The sequence below is a fragment of the Pelophylax lessonae genome (assembly GCF_965119305.1).
Source record: "Pelophylax lessonae genome assembly, contig: HAP1_SCAFFOLD_86, whole genome shotgun sequence".
In the NCBI taxonomy this organism is placed as follows: domain Eukaryota; kingdom Metazoa; phylum Chordata; class Amphibia; order Anura; family Ranidae; genus Pelophylax; species Pelophylax lessonae.
The window spans coordinates 316,738-337,920 of record NW_028120140.1 but is presented as its reverse complement, the minus strand read 5'-3'; the positions used below and the strand labels follow the sequence as shown (position 1 = coordinate 337,920).

General features: G+C 46.2%; 1 protein-coding gene across 2 annotated transcripts in view; it reads right to left on the bottom strand.

Annotated features, from left to right (window-relative positions):
• The window catches only part of LRRC4B (leucine rich repeat containing 4B), a 96,641-nt gene that overhangs the window by 71,909 nt on the left and 3,549 nt on the right, over window positions 1-21,183 (bottom strand). The window contains exon 1 of one of the 2 annotated variants that reach the window (XM_082275965.1): window positions 628-1,606. The exons of the other annotated variant lie outside the window; for it this stretch is intronic. The gene's annotated coding sequence lies outside the window, so the exon portion shown is untranslated. Of the gene's footprint in view, window positions 1-627; window positions 1,607-21,183 lie in introns of those variants that run through there. 2 annotated transcript variants of the gene reach the window in all.

Sequence of the window (21,183 nt, the reverse complement as noted above, 5' to 3'; positions counted from 1 at the left end):
TTAATAGGGAAGAGGCCTATGGTACCCTGGTAATGAAGAGGTTAATAGGGAAGAGGCCTATGGTCCCCTGGCAATGAAGAGGTTAATAGGGAAGAGGCCTATGGTCCCCTGGCAATGAAGAGGTTAATAGGGAAGAGGCCTATGGTACCCTGGTAATGAAGAGGTTAATAGGGAAGAGGCCTATGGTACCCTTGTAATGAAAAGGTTAATAGGGAAGAGGCCTATGGTCCCCTGGCAATGAAGAGGTTAATAGGGAAGAGGCCTATGGTACCCTGGTAATGAAGAGGTTAATAGGGAAGAGGCCTATGGTACCCTGGCAATGGAGAGGTTAATAGGGAAGAGGCCTATGGTCCCCTGGCAATGAAGAGGTTAATAGGGAAGAGGCCTATGGTCCCCTGACAATGAAGAGGTTAATACAAGAAGAGGCCTGCAATACCTGAGCCATTGATAAAACCAATAGGAATGGGCAGTGAAGAGGTTAATGATAATGGAATTTTGGAGGTGTCCTCCAATGTTACATACGTGTTTCGGAGGTCACAACCTCCGCCTCTCTGCAGAACACAATTTGTCCCTATCGCCTCCTTGTCTCTTCTCTCCACTGGAACCATTTCTATGGTTACCACTCACCCGTCTCCGGCTCTCGCCTCCTCCCTCCTGCATCTCTGAGGGGATTTAATCACGACTCCCCCCTTTTCTCCTCCATGGAAAAGAAGAGGGCTTTCTCTATAGAATGCACTTCTACCCGGTAATTTGTGTCTTGTCTTTAATTCCAGACAACAAGCAGGAGGCAAATTGCAGCAAATCTGCCATCAGCAGCAGCAGCACCTGCAGGGCCGGCGGCACCCAGCTGCAGATCTCCTGCTTTGCTGCACAGAGGTGAAGAGACGCAGGGCGAAAAGGTGTGCCATGGATTTCTCTGCCGAAAGGGGAAGAAAATGTCCGTTCTCTTGCTGCCCTGCAAACTGCAGGCGATTCTCCCCCTCCCTCCCCACTGTGTGGATCTGTCTTTCCAGCAGCCCACCCCCCCACCCCCCCAGCAGCTCTGTTTTCCGAGTGAAATAATTTCTCCTTTGTGATGTAATTACGGTTTCTAGTCACACAGCAGTGCAGGGAACCTCTCTGTGCCGCTTTCCTTCCCCTCCATCCTTCCCTCTGTCCTCTTCTTCTTTTCCTCTCTGTGCAGCTGCTCTAGGATTCCATCTTGTTGAAGCAGAACATCAATTTCCCAGCCCCCCAAGATGAATAGAAGACGCTTTTCTGTCCTCGCTGCTGATGATGGAACCTTCCCCGTGCCTGATGGGGGGCTTTCTGGCTGTCTATTTATCCGCAGGATGCTTCCAGAAAAAGGCCCTGGGGACCCCAGAAATCCATCCTTCAGATTTTCCAAGGATTGGGTCCGTTCCCTTTTCTTCTTCTCACAGCCCTTCTTCCGTCGCTTTCTGTCCACTTCATTGAACAAATAAAATCCAATTATCTAATTAGCAGTCTCCTATGGCCACAGTTGTGATTGGTTGTGGCGTTGTGAAGATGAGGTGCAGGACTGAGCTGCAAGAGAAAGGATTGAGCTCCCTCTCCGTGAACAGAGCTCCTCTCCTCCTACCGGAGAGGCGGGGGCAAAGGAGGATGGAAAGACTACAGCAAATCCACTCATTGTGCTAGAAAGTCACAAGAAGGGCCCCTGAGAGACACAACCAATGGGGTCTCCATCACGTCAACCATCATCCTCACCATCACCATCATCACCATCATCCTCACCATCCTCATCATCCTCACCATCATCATCATCACCATCATCACCATCATCATCATCCTCATCATCACCATCATCATCATCCTCATCATCACCATCATCATCATCCTCATCATCACCATCACCATCATCATCATCACCCTCACCATCATCATCATCATCCTCATCATCACCATCATCATCATCACCCTCACTATCCTCATCATCACCATCATCATCATCATCATCACCATCCTCACCCTCACCATCATCCTCACCATCCTCATCATCACCATCATCCTCACCATCATCACCATCATCCTCATCATCATCATCACCATCATCATAATCATCATCATCCTCACCATCATCCTCATTATCATCATCACCATCATCATCATCACCATCATCATCCTCACCATCATCCTCACCATCCTCATCATCACCCTCACCATCATCATCACCATCCTCACCCTCACCATCATCCTCATCATCACCATCATCATCACCATCATCATCACCATCATCACCATCATCATCATCATCATCATCCTCATCATCACCATCATCATCATCCTCATCGTCACCATCATCATCATCCTCATCATCACCATCATCACCCTCACCATCATCATCATCATCCTCATCATCACCATCATCACCCTCACCATCATCATCATCATCATCCTCACCATCATCATCCTCACCATCTCACACCTCCTGAATGTGTCCTCTGAATTCCACATCATTGGAGGCAGAAATAAATCAAACATCACCATCATCATCACCATCATCCTCACCATCATCACCATCATCCTCACCATCATCACCATCATCCTCATCATCATCATCACCATCATCATAATCATCATCATCCTCACCATCATCCTCATTATCATCATCACCATCATCATCATCACCATCATCATCCTCACCATCATCCTCACCATCCTCATCACCATCATCATCATCACCATCCTCACCATCATCATAATCATCATCATCATCATCCTCATCATCATCCTCACCATCATCACCATCCTCACCATCACCATCATCATCACCATCATCATAATCATCATCATCCTCACCATCATCACCATCATCCTCACCATCATCACCATCATCATCCTCACCATCATCATCCTCATCACCCTCACCATCATCATCAACATAATCACCATCATCATAATCACCATCATCTTTACCATCGTCATCATCATCCTCACCATCATCATCACCATCATCATCATCACCATCCTCACCATCATCATCATCATCCTCATCATCACCATCATCACCCTCACCATCATCATCATCATCATCCTCACCATCATCATCCTCACCATCTCACACCTCCTGAATGTGTCCTCTGAATTCCACATCATTGGAGGCAGAAATAAATCAAACATCACCATCATCATCACCATCATCCTCACCATCATCACCATCATCCTCACCATCATCACCATCATCCTCATCATCATCATCACCATCATCATAATCATCATCATCCTCACCATCATCCTCATTATCATCATCACCATCATCATCATCACCATCATCATCCTCACCATCATCCTCACCATCCTCATCACCATCATCATCATCACCATCCTCACCATCATCATAATCATCATCATCATCCTCATCATCATCCTCACCATCATCACCATCCTCACCATCACCATCATCATCACCATCATCATAATCATCATCATCCTCACCATCATCACCATCATCATCCTCACCATCATCATCCTCATCACCCTCACCATCATCATCAACATAATCACCATCATCATAATCACCATCATCTTTACCATCGTCATCATCATCCTCACCATCATCATCACCATCATCATCATCACCATCCTCACCATCATCATCATCATCCTCATCATCACCATCATCACCCTCACCATCATCACCATCATCACCCTCACCATCATCATCATCATCATCCTCACCATCATCATCCTCACCATCTCACACCTCCTGAATGTGTCCTCTGAATTCCACATCATTGGAGGCAGAAATAAATCAAACATCACCATCATCATCACCATCATCCTCACCATCATCACCATCATCCTCACCATCATCACCATCATCCTCATCATCATCATCACCATCATCATAATCATCATCATCCTCACCATCATCCTCATTATCATCATCACCATCATCATCATCACCATCATCATCCTCACCATCATCCTCACCATCCTCATCACCATCATCATCATCACCATCCTCACCATCATCATAATCATCATCATCATCCTCATCATCATCCTCACCATCATCACCATCCTCACCATCACCATCATCATCACCATCATCATAATCATCATCATCCTCACCATCATCACCATCATCCTCACCATCATCACCATCATCATCCTCACCATCATCATCCTCATCACCCTCACCATCATCATCAACATAATCACCATCATCATAATCACCATCATCTTTACCATCGTCATCATCATCCTCACCATCATCATCACCATCATCATCATCACCATCCTCACCATCATCATCATCATCCTCATCATCACCATCATCACCCTCACCATCATCATCATCATCATCCTCACCATCATCATCCTCACCATCTCACACCTCCTGAATGTGTCCTCTGAATTCCACATCATTGGAGGCAGAAATAAATCAAACATCACCATCATCATCACCATCATCCTCACCATCATCACCATCATCCTCACCATCATCACCATCATCCTCATCATCATCATCACCATCATCATAATCATCATCATCCTCACCATCATCCTCATTATCATCATCACCATCATCATCATCACCATCATCATCCTCACCATCATCCTCACCATCCTCATCACCATCATCATCATCACCATCCTCACCATCATCATAATCATCATCATCATCCTCATCATCATCCTCACCATCATCACCATCCTCACCATCACCATCATCATCACCATCATCATAATCATCATCATCCTCACCATCATCACCATCATCCTCACCATCATCACCATCATCATCCTCACCATCATCATCCTCATCACCCTCACCATCATCATCAACATAATCACCATCATCATAATCACCATCATCTTTACCATCGTCATCATCATCCTCACCATCATCATCACCATCATCATCATCACCATCCTCACCATCATCATCACCATCATCATAATCATCATCATCCTCACCATCATCACCATCATCACCATCATCATCCTCATCACCCTCACCATCATCATCAACATAATCACCATCATCATAATCACCATCATCTTTACCATCGTCATCATCATCCTCACCATCATCATCATCCTCACCATCATCATTACCATCATCCTCACCATCATCATTACCATTATCATCACCATCATCATCATCCTCACCTTCACCATCATTGCCACGGCAACTAGTTAACCGGGAGGTGGATCAGGGAGTATTAGTGAATACGGGGAACTTATATTGAGCAATAAGACTGTCTGTGACACACCTTCACAGCCTGCACTACCTCTGGCCACCACCAGAGGGAGACTCCATTCCAATCCAGCTGGCCGACCACACACAGGTAGATATGAATCTTACATACAATCTGGTGCACTCTAAGGGTTGAGCTAGCAATTAGCACACATTTCTAGGGTTTGTCCAGCTATCCTACAAGGTAGAACTCCAGTGTGAATCACTTTTCCCACTGTCCACACACCAGACACACAACAAACGATAGCCTGCCACCATCCAACAGTTTGCCCACAGACTGGTCTGCTGGGCCACCACACACACACATATCTCCGTCTGCCAGATCGGGGACTTTACAATCTGCATGCAATCTCCCCACACACAGTGCAATTACATACCGATTGTCACATTAGGCACTAAAATGCAACAATCTCTCCAGAGATATGAGCCCGAGCTTAGCACACATAAATCACTTATCGATTTTATAATTTAATATCCTAAAAGTGGACAGTGCATAAAATATATACAAAGAAAAAGGAGTTACAAAAAATACAAAAAAGACACGATTGGCAATTTGCTATGAAAATAGAAAGCAATAAAAACAGAAATAAACTTTACCAAAGCTTATCCCTTGGTAGAAGCAAACCGGAAACCGTGTGGGGACTCCCCAGTTCTGAACTGGCTTCATGGAAGAAAAACATCCATATCTCAGGTTCCCCAATTTATTGGAAAATGGATGTGGGCAGGACGTTAGCTCTTGGCCAATCATACCTGGGGGGATATTCCCATCTGAGCCCACAGGATGTTTCATGATCTGAAATGACCGGAGTCAAATTGGCCCAGAATAGCTCTGATCGCTGAGTCAAGGATAGGATTTCCAGCGTATCGGTCTGATCGCTGAGTCAAGGATAGGATTTCCAGCGTATCGGTCTGATCGCTGAGTCAAGGATAGGATTTCCAGCGCATCGGTCTGATTGCTGAGTCAAGGATAGGATTTCCAGCACATCGGTCTGATCGCTGAGTCAAGGATAGGATTTCCTGTGCATCGGTCTGATCGCTGAGTCAAGGATAGGATTTCCAGCGCATCGGTCTGATCGCTGAGTCAAGGATAGGATTTCCAGCGCATCGGTCTGATCGCTGAGTCAAGGATAGGATTTCCAGCGCATCGGTCTGATCGCTGAGTCAAGGATAGGATTTCCAGCACATCGGTCTGATCGCTGAGTCAAGGATAGGATTTCCAGCACATCGGTCTGATCGCTGAGTCAAGGATAGGATTTCCAGCGCATCGGTCTGATCGCTGAGTCAAGGATAGGATTTCCAGCGCATCGGTCTGATCGCTGAGTCAAGGATAGGATTTCCAGCACATGGGTCTGATCGCTGAGTCAAGGATAGGATTTCCAGCACATCGGTCTGATTGCTGAGTCAAGGATAGGATTTCCAGCACATCGGTCTGATTGCTGAGTCAAGGATAGGATTTCCAGCGCATCGGTCTGATCGCTGAGTCAAGGATAGGATTTCCAGCGCATCGGTCTGATCGCTGAGTCAAGGATAGGATTTCCTGTGCATCGGTCTGATCGCTGAGTCAAGGATAGGATTTCCAGCGCATCGGTCTGATCGCTGAGTCAAGGATAGGATTTCCAGTGCATTGGTCTGATCGCTGAGTCAAGGATAGGATTTCCAGCGCATCGGTCTGATCGCTGAGTCAAGGATAGGATTTCCAGCACATGGGTCTGATCGCTGAGTCAAGGATAGGATTTCCAGCACATGGGTCTGATCGCTGAGTCAAGGATAGGATTTCCAGTGCATCGGTCTGATCGCTGAGTCAAGGATAGGATTTCCAGTGCATCAGTCTGATCGCTGAGTCAAGGATAGGATTTCCAGTGCATTGGTCTGATCGCTGAGTCAAGGATAGGATATCCAGCGCATCGGTCTGATCGCTGAGTCAAGGATAGGATTTCCACTGCATGGGTCTGATCGCTGAGTCAAGGATAGGATTTCCAGCGCATCGGTCTGATCGCTGAGTCAAGGATAGGATTTCCTGTGCATCGGTCTGATCGCTGAGCCAAGGATAGGATTTCCAGCACATCGGTCTGATCGCTGAGTCAAGGATAGGATTTCCAGTGCATCGGTCTGATCGCTGAGTCAAGGATAGGATTTCCAGCGCATCGGTCTGATCGCTGAGTCAAGGATAGGATTTCCAGCGCATCGGTCTGCTCGCTGAGTCAAGGATAGGATTTCGTGTGCATCGGTCTGATCGCTGAGTCAAGGATAGGATTTCAAGCACATCGGTCTGATCGCTGAGTCAAGGATAGGATTTCCAGCACATCGGTCTGATCGCTGAGTCAAGGATAGGATATCCAGCGCATGGGTCTGATTGCTGAGTCAAGGATAGGATTTCCAGCACATCGGTCTGACTGCTGAGTCAAGGATAGGATTTCCAGCGCATCGGTCTGACCGCTAAGTCAAGGATAGGATTTCCAGTGCATCGGTCTGATCGCTGAGTCAAGGATAGGATTTCCAGTGCATCGGTCTGATCGCTGAGTCAAGGATAGGATTTCCAGCACATCGGTCTGATCGCTGAGTCAAGGATAGGATTTCCAGCGCATCGGTCTGATCGCTGAGTCAAGGATAGGATTTCCAGCGCATCGGTCTGATCGCTGAGTCAAGGATAGGATTTCCAGCACATCGGTCTGATCGCTGAGTCAAGGATAGGATTTCCAGCGCATCGGTCTGACCGCTAAGTCAAGGATAGGATTTCCAGTGCATCGGTCTGATTGCTGAGTCAAGGATAGGATTTCCAGCGCATCGGTCTGATCGCTGAGTCAAGGATAGGATTTCCAGTGCATCGGTCTGATCGCTGAGTCAAGGATAGGATTTCCAGTGCATCGGTCTGATCGCTGAGTCAAGGATAGGATTTCCAGCACATCGGTCTGACTGCTGAGTCAAGGATAGGATTTCCAGCACATCGGTCTGATCGCTGAGTGAAGGATAGGATTTCCAGCACATCGGTCTGATCGCTGAGTGAAGGATAGGATTTCCAGTCCATGGGTCTGATTGCTGAGTCAAGGATAGGATTTCCAGCGCATGGGTCTGACCGCTGAGTCAAGGATAGGATTTCCAGCGCATCGGTCTGACCGCTAAGTCAAGGATAGGATTTCCAGCGCATCGGTCTGATCACTGAGTCACGGATAGGATTTCCAGCACATCGGTCTGATCGCTGAGTCAAGGATAGGATTTCCAGCACATCGGTCTGATCACTGAGTCAAGGATGGGATTTCCAGTGCATCGGTCTGATCGCTGAGTCAAGGATAGGATTTCCAGTGCATCGGTCTGATCGCTGAGTCAAGGATAGGATTTCCAGCACATCGGTCTGATCGCTGAGTGAAGGATAGGATTTCCAGTCCATGGGTCTGATTGCTGAGTCAAGGATAGGATTTCCAGCACATCGGTCTGACTGCTGAGTCAAGGATAGGATTTCCAGCACATCGGTCTGATCGCTGAGTCAAGGATAGGATTTCCAGCACATCGGTCTGATCGCTGAGTGAAGGATAGGATTTCCAGTCCATGGGTCTGATTGCTGAGTCAAGGATAGGATTTCCAGCACATCGGTCTGACTGCTGAGTCAAGGATAGGATTTCCAGCGCATCGGTCTGACCGCTAAGTCAAGGATAGGATTTCCAGCGCATCGGTCTGATCGCTGAATCAAGGATAGGATTTCCAGGGCATCGGTCTGATCACTGAGTCACGGATAGGATTTCCAGCACATTGGTCTGATCGCTGAGTCAAGGATAGGATTTCCAGCACATCGGTCTGATCACTGAGTCAAGGATAGGATTTCCAGTGCATCAGTCTGATCACTGAGTCAAGGATAGGATTTCCAGCACATCGGTCTGATCGCTGAGTCAAGGATAGGATTTCCAGCACATGGGTCTGATCGCTGAGTCAAGGATAGGATTTCCAGCGCATCGGTCTGATCGCTGAGTCAAGGATAGGATTTCCAGGGCATCGGTCTGACCGCTAAGTCAAGGATAGGATTTCCAGCACATGGGTCTGATCACTGAGTCAAGGATAGGATTTCCAGCACATCGGTCTGATCGCTGAGTCAAGGATAGGATTTCCAGCACATCGGCTCTGATCGCTGAGTCAAGGATAGGATTTCCAGTGTATGGGTCTGATCGCTGAGTCAAGGATAGGATTTCCAGCACATCGGTCTGATCGCTGAGTCAATGATAGGATTTCCAGTGCATCGGTCTGATCGCTGAGTCAAGGATAGGATTTCCAGTGTATGGGTCTGATCGCTGAGTCAAGGATAGGATTTCCAGCACATCGGTCTGATCGCTGAGTCAAGGATAGGATTTCCAATGCATCGGTCTGATCGCTGAGTCAAGGATAGGATTTCCAATGCATCGGTCTGATCGCTGAGTCAAGTGACAGTACCAATCACTGCCTGCCTGCCGCAATCAGACGTCATATAACGGTTTTGTGTGTTCTTCTAGGATTCTACACATGCTACAAATAAAGATTTACATGTACTTGTAGGTACAGAACAAACAAAACCAAGGGACTTAGCGCTCAAATCAGGAAAAGAGGGCCCTAATGCCAAACACTTGATCCAATAAACACAAGAAATAAAAAAAAAAAAATAGATAACAAATGTATAAAAGCATGTACAAATTATGGACTGTTGGATACAACATGAGGTGAGTCCAGAATGTCTCTAGAATACAGACAGTGTCTGATGGACAGTCTATGAGCAATAGTCCATGGGTGATAGGTCCATAGATCAGCATTACAGGCAGCCAGTGTGGAAGAGCTAAGAGCAGACTCTGTAAGCAAGCATAGGAGAAGACACAGCGCCTCTAAATGCTTTACATGTACTTGTAGCCCAACACGTGGACCATCAGAAGGAATTATTTTTATCTTTCTTTTAGCTTTTATGAGAGATAAAAATACATTCCTTAGATCTGTTGATATCAATCAAAGCTTGCAGACCTTCTGGGACCTTCTCCTGCCCCCTGCAGATCCTTGTAGCCATGATGACTAGCAGTTTTCTTTGAGGCTTTGGGAAGATGGCAATCTGTTTACTCTAATGGGAACTTTTATTGGCATCTAGGTGTCATTTCTATCCTTGGAGCTGGCCCTGTCCCTTTCCATTGCTAATAGAAGAACATATTTGTAAGAGTGCTAAAAACTATAACTTTAATAACCCAGAATTAAACTACATCTACAAAGATACGACTTCTACAGATCCCATCACATCTCACTAAGGAAAAACTATCCAACTCTTACATTTATGTTACAATTATCCTCACCCTCATCATCTGTCTTACAAGTGACAGCCAACCCTAAACTTTAGGGATTGGGAAGATCACCCTTTTAAACATAGAAACATAGAATGTGTCGGCAGATAAGAACCATTTGGCCCATCTAGTCTGCCTTCAGCTTCAGGTCAGATATAACATCTGGAATAAAGTCATGAGGTCTGCGTTGTATTTTAGAACCCTGATGTCCCCTATATAATAGAAAATATTGATAAAATGGGGAAGCGTGGTTTTTTTTTCTATTTTTCGTGTCTCGCAGCGGGTGACGTGATTGACAATGGATTTACATCGGGGGACACTATTTTCTTATTTTTATTTTTTAATAAAGGACTTGTCAAAAACTGGCTGTTGTCTTGATTTTTTTTGTACACTTTTTTGGTGAATGGGTAGGGGTACGATTTACCCGATATCCATTCACATAGGGGGGGGGGGCCAGGATCTAGGGGCCCTCTTTTTAAAGGGGGCTCCCAGATTCCGATAAGCCCCCCACCCACAGACCCCCACAACCACAGCCCAGGGTTGTTGGGAAGAGACCCTTGTCCCCATCTATATGGAGAGCTTTGGGGGGCATGCCAAAGCACCCTCCCCATGTTGAGGGCAAGTGGCCTGGTATGGTTCAGAAGGGGGGGCGCTTGCTCGTCCTCCCCTCATCCTGGCCAGCCAGGCTGCTTGCTTGCATAAGGGCCTTATATGGATCTGTGGGGGGGGGGGAACCCCACGCTGTTTTTTTTTTTCACTTTTGGCGTGGGGTTTCCCTTAAAATTTGTACCAGACCCGAAGGGAGTATGCCTGTACACTACACTGAGTGCACTAAACTAACTCAACTCAATTATCCACTAACGACCTGCCTAACCTCTATTATCACACACTATACATAGTTGCCGTGTAAGCAGCAGCCTTTTATAGTGTGGGGTGTGGACTTATCCCCTGAGCCATGACGGCTAAAGGCACCCTGCTTTTGGCCAATCATGCCTCTGACAGGACACTGTGCTGTGATTAGCCAAAGCATACAGGTCATGTGCATGCTTTGGCCAATCATCAGATCATCAGTAATTTATTCACTGCACCAGCGCAGTGCGTTATGGGGCACTCATCGGCAGGCAAACTTCCCGCCGAGCGCCCCATTTGTTCCTGTGTTCAGCAAACACACAAACAGCTGATGTTCGAGTCGAACTTACGTTTGACTCAAACTCGAAGCTCATCCCTAATGTAAAGGTGACCAGATTGTTTAAATGAAATCCGGGGACATATTTTTTTTTCTTATTAGCAAATGGTATACTATTTTATAAGCATACAGTATTTTCCTCAAATTATTTATGCAGTGTATGTGTTTATGGAATGCTTGTATGATATACATTATTTCTCACATTTCCTCCATGAGAATAAAAAAAACAATACTTTTTAGAATTTTTGGAGATATGGCTACCAAATTTTATGAAGACAAGATAGAGAAAAAACAGAGTGCAGAGTTCAGGAGTGCACTACTTACAGAGTGCAAAGTTCAGGAGTGCGTTACATAAAGAATGCAGGGCTAAGTAGCACTCAGGAGCGTGCTAGGTAAAGAATGCAGGGCTCAGGAGTGCACTACATAAAGAATGCAGGGCTCAGGAGTGCACTACATAAAGAATGCAGGGCTCAGAAATGCATTATATAAAGAATGCAGGGCTCAGGAGTTCACTACATAAAGAATGCAGGGCTCAGAAATGCATTATATAAAGAATTCAGGGCTCAGGAGTGCACTACATAAAGAATGCAGGGCTTAGAAATGCATTATATAAAGAATGCAGGGCTCAGGAATGCACTACATAAAGAATTCAGGGCTCAGGAGTGCACTACATAAAGAATGCAGGGCTCAGGAGTGCACTACATAAAGAATGCAGGGCTCAGGAGTGCACTACATAAAGAATGCAGGGCTCAGGAGTGCACTACATAAAGAATGCAGGACTCAGGAGTGCACTACATAAAGAATGCAGGGGTCAGGAGTGCACTACATAAAGAATTCAGGGGTCAGGAGTGCACTACATAAAGAATGCAGGGTTCAGGAGTGCACTACATAAAGAATGCAGGGGTCAGGAGTGCACTACATAAAGAATGCAGGGGTCAGGAGTGCACTACATAAAGAATGTAGGGCTCAGGAGTGCACTACATAAAGAATGCAGGGCTCAGGAGTGCACTACATAAAGAATGCAGGGCTCAGGAGTGAAATACATAAAGAATGTAGGGCTCAGGAGTGCACTACATAAAGAATGCAGGGCTCAGCTGTGCCCACCTTTGCAGTCTGACCAGTGCCCAGCAATGCAGCCTCCCCAGGTCCAGCAATGCAGCCTCCCCAGTGCCCAGCAATGACGCCTTACCAGTGCCCAGCAATGAAGCCTTACCAGTGCACAGCAATGAAGCCTTACCAGTGCCCAGCAATGTGGCCTAACCAGTGCCCATCCAATGCAGACTTATCAGTGTCCATCTTTGCAGACTGCCCAGTACCCAGCAATGCAGTCTCACCAGTGCCCATCATCCAATGCAGCCTCACCAATGCAGGGGATCAGAGAGAAGAGGAGAGCCAGCTGGATTATCACACATGCCAGGGTCGCCCGCTGTGACAGCTTTAATTTGAATCGCCAGGAGTCCACCATCACAGTGTGCATTCATGTGTTTAAACCTGATTTATGTCCATGGGGGACTGGGATGTCATTAAAGTTCATGTGCCTGTAAAGGTAGGTGTCCCAATACTTTTGGTAATATACAGGGCCGGTGCTAGACTATTTTACGCCCTAGGCAAGACCAGCTACTTGCGCTCCCCCCAAAAAAAAATAATAAAAAGGGAAAGGGTTAAAAACTCCTCTATGTAATACCCAGTGACCCTGATCTGATGGCTCCTCCATGTTATGCTGTCATACCCAGTGACCCCCATATTCCTCCATGTCCTTATGTCCCTCTATGTCACACCCAGGGACCCTGATGTTTTTCCATGTCACATCCTGGGACCCCAATATTCCTCAATGTCATGCTGTCATACCCAGTGATCCCAATGTTCCTCTATGTCACACCAGGGGCCCCTGATGTTCCTCCATGTCATACTCGGAGAGACCCTGATGTTTTTACATGTCAGACCTGGGGACATCAATCCCCCATGGCACACGAAGGGACCCCAATTTCTCCGGGCACGCATGGTGACCCCGAACCCGTGTTACACCCAGTGACCCCTATCCCCCATGTCACATCTGTTGACTCCGATTCACCATGGCAAACCTGGTGACCCTGTTTCCCTTTCACACCAGGGATCCTCCATGTCACACCCCGGGACCCCGATCCCCTGTTCTGGGGACACCCACTAGGCAGTATGAAGAGAGTGGTCCGCACTCTGCCCTCCTTCAACGTGATTCCTTTTCCCAGGACGCTCCTCTCCTGGACCACAGTGCTCACCACGGCTCCAACTGGCTCCTGGTGGATAGAGAAGCAGCAGTCAGTGCCGAGCTCCGGGTCAGGTTCAGCTCTCCTCCACTCCCTGCTTAATATTGACCCAGGGACATGAACGGCTGCCCACCAGCTCAGTGCAGAGTATCACTTCCTGCTCGGGGTTCAGGCCACTCAGCTCCAGCTGAAGAGGATCATCATGCAGGCAGCACTCCGGTGGACTCCCTTCCTGCCTATTGGGGCCCCCTGGAAAGCCAAGGCCTGGTAGTTCTGCCACTGCCCCAGACACCTATCATCTTCCTCTGTCCCTTCTTCCTCGCCCACTGCCGCTTCTCCCCTCAGCTCACAAGGATCATTAATGATGGAGAGAGAGTGCCGACTCGTGGCTGCGCCCCTAGGTGGCAATGCGCCCTAGGCGGCTGCCTAGTTTGCCTAGTGGAAGCACCGGCCCTGGTAATATAGAGTATTGTGTGTCATATACATGGTGTGCCCTGAATACACACTCGCCGCCATGCTCCTGGTCACCCTTTCCTCTGGTTGGGGACACCTCTTGCATCAGGCCTGACATTTCTTCTGTGGTTTCAGGATAGGGTTCCTCTTCCCCTGTCCACCACCTGTCCCAACCCAACCAGGTTTGTTTCACTGATTTCCTACATCCCAGTGTGTATTTGTTCATGACATGCACTAGTCAGCCTAATGGGGGCGCTATCTCACTTTGCATCACCAACAGTAGCAGGATTCCACTTCAGTCACTTGAAGCAACCACAGGCCCGGTACAACTCATTTTTATTGAGAAAGTCCGTAGTAACGGTGCAGCGATGACCTCCTCTCCTCCTTCTGTGCAGGGTACCCCTTAGATCCCTGAGGAAGGACATAAATCTCTCCTAAAGGGGCAATAAATGAAACCCTGGCAGAGGTCAGTACAGGTGTAAGGGAAACTGAATCCAGAACATCAGCCCAAGTCACAACAAAGGACACATGGGAACTTTCCATGAGGAACTCTACGTCCTCACTTACCATGTGCTTCTCCAGTAATATTAAGTAAATTCCAGTGCATGACCCAATGTGAAGAGAGATATCAAAACTCCAGGGAGAGAAACCAATCACTTTTTCACAGTGAGCCCTGGAAATGCAACCCAAACCATGGGCAGGCCACAAGAAAACCGCCACCAATAAAATCAAATCACCAGGCCCGGATGGCGTACGTCCGAGAGTACTCAAAGAACTTAGTAAAACTATATCTAGACCTCTGTTCCTAATCTTTGCTGACAGTATTATGACAGGAAATGTACCAGGGGATTGGAGGAAAGCTAACGTGATACCGATATTCAAAAAAGGGCAGAGGCATGTCCCGGGAAATTATAGGCCTGTCAGTCTGACATTGATAGTATGTAAACTTCTGGAGGGGATGATAAGGGACTATATCGTAGAGTTTGCTAAAGACAACAACATCATCAGCAGTAATCAGCACGGGTTTACGAATGGCGTTCTTGTCAAACCAATCTGTTAACGTTCTATGAGGAGGTGAGCTGTAAGCTAGATAGGAGGAGACCAGTGGATGTGGTGTACCTAGATAGGGGGAGACCAGTGGATGTGGTGTACCAGGATATGGGGAGACCAGTGGATGTGGTGTACCTGGATTTCGCAAAGGCGTTTGATACAGTTCCCCACAAGCACTTAATTTATAAAATAAGGTCTGCAGGCATTGACCACAAGGTTTGCTCTTGGATACGGAACTGGCTAAAAAAGCGTGTCCAAAGGGTGGTAATAAATAGCGCATACTCAGACTGGTCTGGGGTGGTAAGTGGGGTCCCCCAGGGCTCAGTCCTGGGACCAACCTTGTTCAATTTATTCATAAACAGCATTGAGGTCGGGATCAGGAGTTCTATATCAGTTTTTGCAGATGACACAAAATTGGGCAGGGCAATAACTGCACAGCATGAAGCAGATATCCTACAGAATGACCTAGACAAAATAAAAGACTGGGCTACGACATGGCAAATGAGGTTTAACGTGGAGAAGTGTAAGGTTTTGCACTTGGGGACTAAAAACATAAAAGCACAATACACTTAGGGGGGAACCTTTGGGGGAATCAAAAATGGAGAAAGATCTGGGAGTCTTGGTTGATGATAGATTAGGCAACAGCATGCAATGTCAAGCGGCAGCTGCCAAAGCCAGCAGAATATTAGCATGCAGAAAGAAAGGGATGTATTCCAGAGATAAGACTATAATCCTTCCACTTTATAAAACTCTGGTCCGACCGCATCTGGAGTATTCTGTCCAGTTCTGGTCACCAGCGTAGGTGTGTGCAGCCTATTAAATTAGAGTATGCACCCCAAAGCTCAAACACACGTGTTTGTGTGTGTCTACATATATATGACCCCTGCACATTAATCTCCCTGCCGGCACATTGAAAAGGCAAGTGCCTAAAGACTTCTCTTATGGCAGAGCCAGTAAGAGAGATTTTTCCCATCTTCCTGCCAGCACAAAAAGTGATAATGTTAATGTACATGGGGTGATTAGGGTGTGCCCGGGCACACCTGGCACACCCTGTGCGCACACCTGTGGTCACCAGTCCTCAGGAGGGATGTGTTGGAGCTGGTGAGAGTCCAGAGAAGGGCAACTAAACTAATTAGGGGATTGGAGGACCTTAATCATGAAGAGCGTCTGCGATCGCTTGATTTATTCTTCCTGGAGAAGAGACGCCTAAGAGGGGACATGATGGCAATTTATAAATATCTCAATGGGGATCTCAGCATAGAGAAAAAGCTATTCAGTCACAAGGATTGCATGAGGACACGAGGACATACAATGCGATTAGAGGAGAAGAGATTTAACCTCAGGCAACGTGGGGGGTTCTTTACTGTTAGGGCTACAAGATTGTGGAATTCTCTACCACAAGAGGTGGTTTCTGCGGGAAGTATGGTGGCTTTCAAAAGACTCTTAGACGTACATCTCAAGGATCAGAACATTCAGGGGTATGAGAGATGATTACAGCCACACACACCTACACAGGGGGAACTGGATGGACTATTGTCTTTATTCAACCTCAACTACTATGTAACTATGTAATATACAATGAAACCAAATCACTAATAACATTACAACTGCTTCTATCATATGAAAATAAACACCAGACCACCAATGATACTTATATATATACACACACTGTGACCTCAGACAGGCATTATAAATACTGTATATATAAAAGAGATGTGTCCGCGGGGACAGGAACGGGCTGGACGTGTTGGTGGTGAGAAGTTACATAACCAAAAAACACGACTTGAGTGCTATTCCCGGAAGATTGGTCACACAGACACCATCTACCCGGCAGCATCCATGCTAAATAATATATATAGGGAATTAATATTCATAATATATCAGTTAGTTTAATACTTTACATCACAACTTCTGGAATGTAGAATACAAATAAGCAAGGCAGGGGATTAAATCACTTCAGCCAGCCATTAAGTCACTCCAAGGATGAAATTCTTGGTATGAACTGGATAGAGATTTGGTTTCTAGGCAAGAATATCCTTCTGTTCCAATGAGCATAGTAGACCCTTGGGTGCAACCTTTTCACTTCCCATCATCTAGTTATTTGAAGAAGTGTATCATCGGCCTTGTCCTCTGTAATCACTAAATCCCAATATTTATTTTATGAGACTTTAAAAAGCTCTTCTTCAGAAATTCTTCTTCTTCCGATCCATCAGTTTGTTCACCAGCAGTAACTGGACTTCCATGTTTGTTATACCTCTACCCAGGAGCAGAAATTCAACCACAACCCCCTCCTCCCCCATAAACACACCCTCCAAACTGCATCAAATAGTGGGTGTGGTCACTGTGGCCTTCCTCCACAGTTGTTTACCTCTGCACCCCCCTTCCACATCTCACTTTCACCCCTTTTCAGCTCTGATCTCTGTATGCAATTCCCCCTCCATTGCCTCTATCTTCTCCCCCCCCCCTTTATAAAAGCTCCACAATCTTTCCCATGTCTTACGTCTGTTGCTGTATTAAGCTGAAGCACCCAGACATCTATAGCACCCCCCCCCCGAAACGCTGTAGATGGCTCCTCCTCTCTCACTTGCAGGCAGATCATCTAACGGAAGTGTCGACATCCACAATGCACCCCAGGCACCTGCATCTCCATTGTCTCCATCCTTTATTCAGTGGGAGCCGTTCAGGAGATCAGATCTGCTGGAGTCACTGGAAGACAAGCTATTACTGGTAAGCACAGAAGCCGGACTTTTGTGTTTACAAGTGATAGTGGTGAGCAGAGGGCCTGAACCAGAGGTAGTGGAACTGAGTTTCACCAAGTTCCAGCTGAAAAAAAGCCCTGCCTCTTCCAATTAATAGAACGGAGATCCAACCACTTGGAACAATTCCAAACTGGGCAGAGCTCCAGAAAATGTACTTAGTCTGGGGTAACTTCTGCTTTAAATCAAGTGAAAAAAAACATTCGTCCATGTTTGCCCTTGACATTCATGTTGCCATCAATCCAAAACCCCAAACCCAATGTGCTAGTGTCAATAAACTGGGACCCCAGCCCTTATGGGTCAATGTCTCCACATTGCAGACCACTGGAGTAACTGATCTGAAACCCCAACCCTCACATACCACTATCACCAGTTGGAAACTCCAGCCTAGTGTACTGCTGTCACTGATCCAAAATGCAAACCCAAATATATCTGTGTCTACAACCCTACAAACATTGGTGCTAATGCTAGCAATTCAAAACTTCAATGTAACGTGCCAGTTCAAACAATATGAGACTTCAACCCTTATGTATCATTGTAATCAATTCTAAACCTTAATGCACTAATGTCCAAAACTCCGAACTAATGTGCAAGTGCCACCAATCCGAGACTTCAACCCATCCAAAAAAGCTGCTCCAATGCAATGTGACATTCCTAGACTCGAACCCCTGTAGTACCAGAATCACGAGATGCTAATGTCACCGATCCAAAAATCAAACTTCATTGGGTCAGTGTACCCCATTCTGAATGAATCAATTACTTAGATCTGAAATCGAGGTCACAGGGTATCAGGGTCACCAATCCAAAGGCCTAAACTTATAAAGCAGAGTCATTGAACCGTCACTTAATCACCAACAATCAAACTTGATTGAGGAAGCAGGGGGCAGTTGTGTTTGCTTCTCTCATTAATCAAATTTAGCGTGAATTAAAACACACCCGTCCTTTTTCTGCACTGTAGCGTGTATATAAAAAAACAATGTTATCATGTTTAATAGGAAGACGGTTCAGCCAAATGTTCCTAAAACAAAGTCTGCAATCGAGTGGAAGCGCTGTAAAAGAACGCAAAGACATGTCAATTGGGTTTAGTGGAATCGTCGAGGTGACCTTGTAAAAAAGTGACACTGACCATCCTTCTACCTTTTTAATTATAACTTTGCCAGCTGAAGAGGTCTTATCGATCCCATGTCTCCTTGGGAGACATTCTGAACATCTGAAACAAGCCTGTACCCCTCCATCCTCCACCAATGAATCATTAAATGTCACCAGCGCCAATGCAGATGTCCAACAATACCACCACAATTCTTACAATGAGATGGCATTATCATCTGTCATATCATTATCCTTTACCCTGAAGATACAGCTTTGTGGTTTGCAGGAAAGATCAGGACAGTGTTATCAATGTTCATAGCAGGGAAACATACAGAGAAAGATAACAAAAAGCAGCATATAAGATTGGTGGTAACCCAAGCAGTTTACATGGCATGAGATCTGAGATTACAGAATCATAGAAGAGTAAGTAGCCGGCACACCTGGTTAACCTCCCCCTCCTTGGGAGGAGGGGGGGGGGAGGGACTCCTAAATTCCCTGACCACTCGTGTCCTTCCTCTTACTGTGGGAGCAGAACAAGCCTTGGGCATAGCTAGGCTGTGCAGCTCCTATCCTGTCCTAGAGGGGGTGCCAGCAAGGGCTACACTGATTGCTGGTGAGAACAGGTTAGGCTATGTGGTAAGTATTCAGCCTTCCTCCTACCGGCTCTGTACAGAGAAGTTGAGTCAGACATCCATGGTGCCTTTTCTACAGGAAGCACCGGATTCCATTCCTCCCAACATTCTGAGATGGGAACGAGGGACACCTATTACCAAAACTATGTAGGCATAGGACACACCCACTGCCACACCCCCTAAAGGAAAATTATACAAAAAAAATGATTAGTTAATCCCACAAGTGCTTTTTTTTACCATGATTATTCCTTTATCCAAAATAGCACCAAAATATATATTTCCTTGAGTGTTAAAACAGCGCTTACCAAATGAATAAATAACAGACAAAAGTCATATCTCTTAAAAAGTGTCAATTAAATGATTAATATAGTGCTCAGTCCCAAAAAATTGTATAAATACCAAACATGAAAGTCCATACAAAATAAAAAATGTGAAGAAATGTGTTGTGCTGCAATATCACCACGTTTATGAGGAAAGATCCCCACTCACCAGATGGCGTTGACCCCTTTGTTTTATAACAACAAAGGTCAAACTCACTTGGTGGTCACCCAGGGACCAGAGGGTATCTCCCAGCCGCTACCCAAAATCCCCTCCTCATGGTGATGTTTGATGTAGCTCCAGAGGCAAAAAATCAATAATGGAAAAAGCGAACGACAGAAGGACTTCTCATAGCGTAAAAATGTCTTGTGTTTATTATTAAAAACATTCACTGTAGGTACAAATACTTAAAAGTGCTCCAAATATATGCATCCACCCTCTCTGATCAATGGAGAAAGCCGCTAGGCATACGTGTGCTTTCCACCTAGACCGAAAGTAATACACCGTGCACTTGACGCATTTCGTCATCATGTGACGTCCTCAGCCGCTTCAGAGGACATTATGTGATGATGAAACGCGTCAAGTGGGGCCCCCCCAGATATCGGCCTATTTGGGTGTCTTTATTGCCAGGTTATAACTTATTTTTGTGAATGAGTAGGGGGTACTATTGAGGTGAAGGGGGGGTAACTGGGTGCCCCTATATTGTCAAAAGGGGGCTTCCAGATTATAATAAGCATCACACCCACAGACCTCCACATTCAATGGGCCCGGGTGGTGGAGAAGAGTTCTTGTCCTCATCAATATGAGGGATGTGGCATGTGGCCTGGTATGGTTCAGGAGGAGGTGCATGCTCACCCCACCTTTCCTTTCCTAGACAACAAGACTCGGATTAAGGATCTGTGGATTTTTTGGGGGACTTTCATTTAATATTCCCCTGCACCCAATGCAAG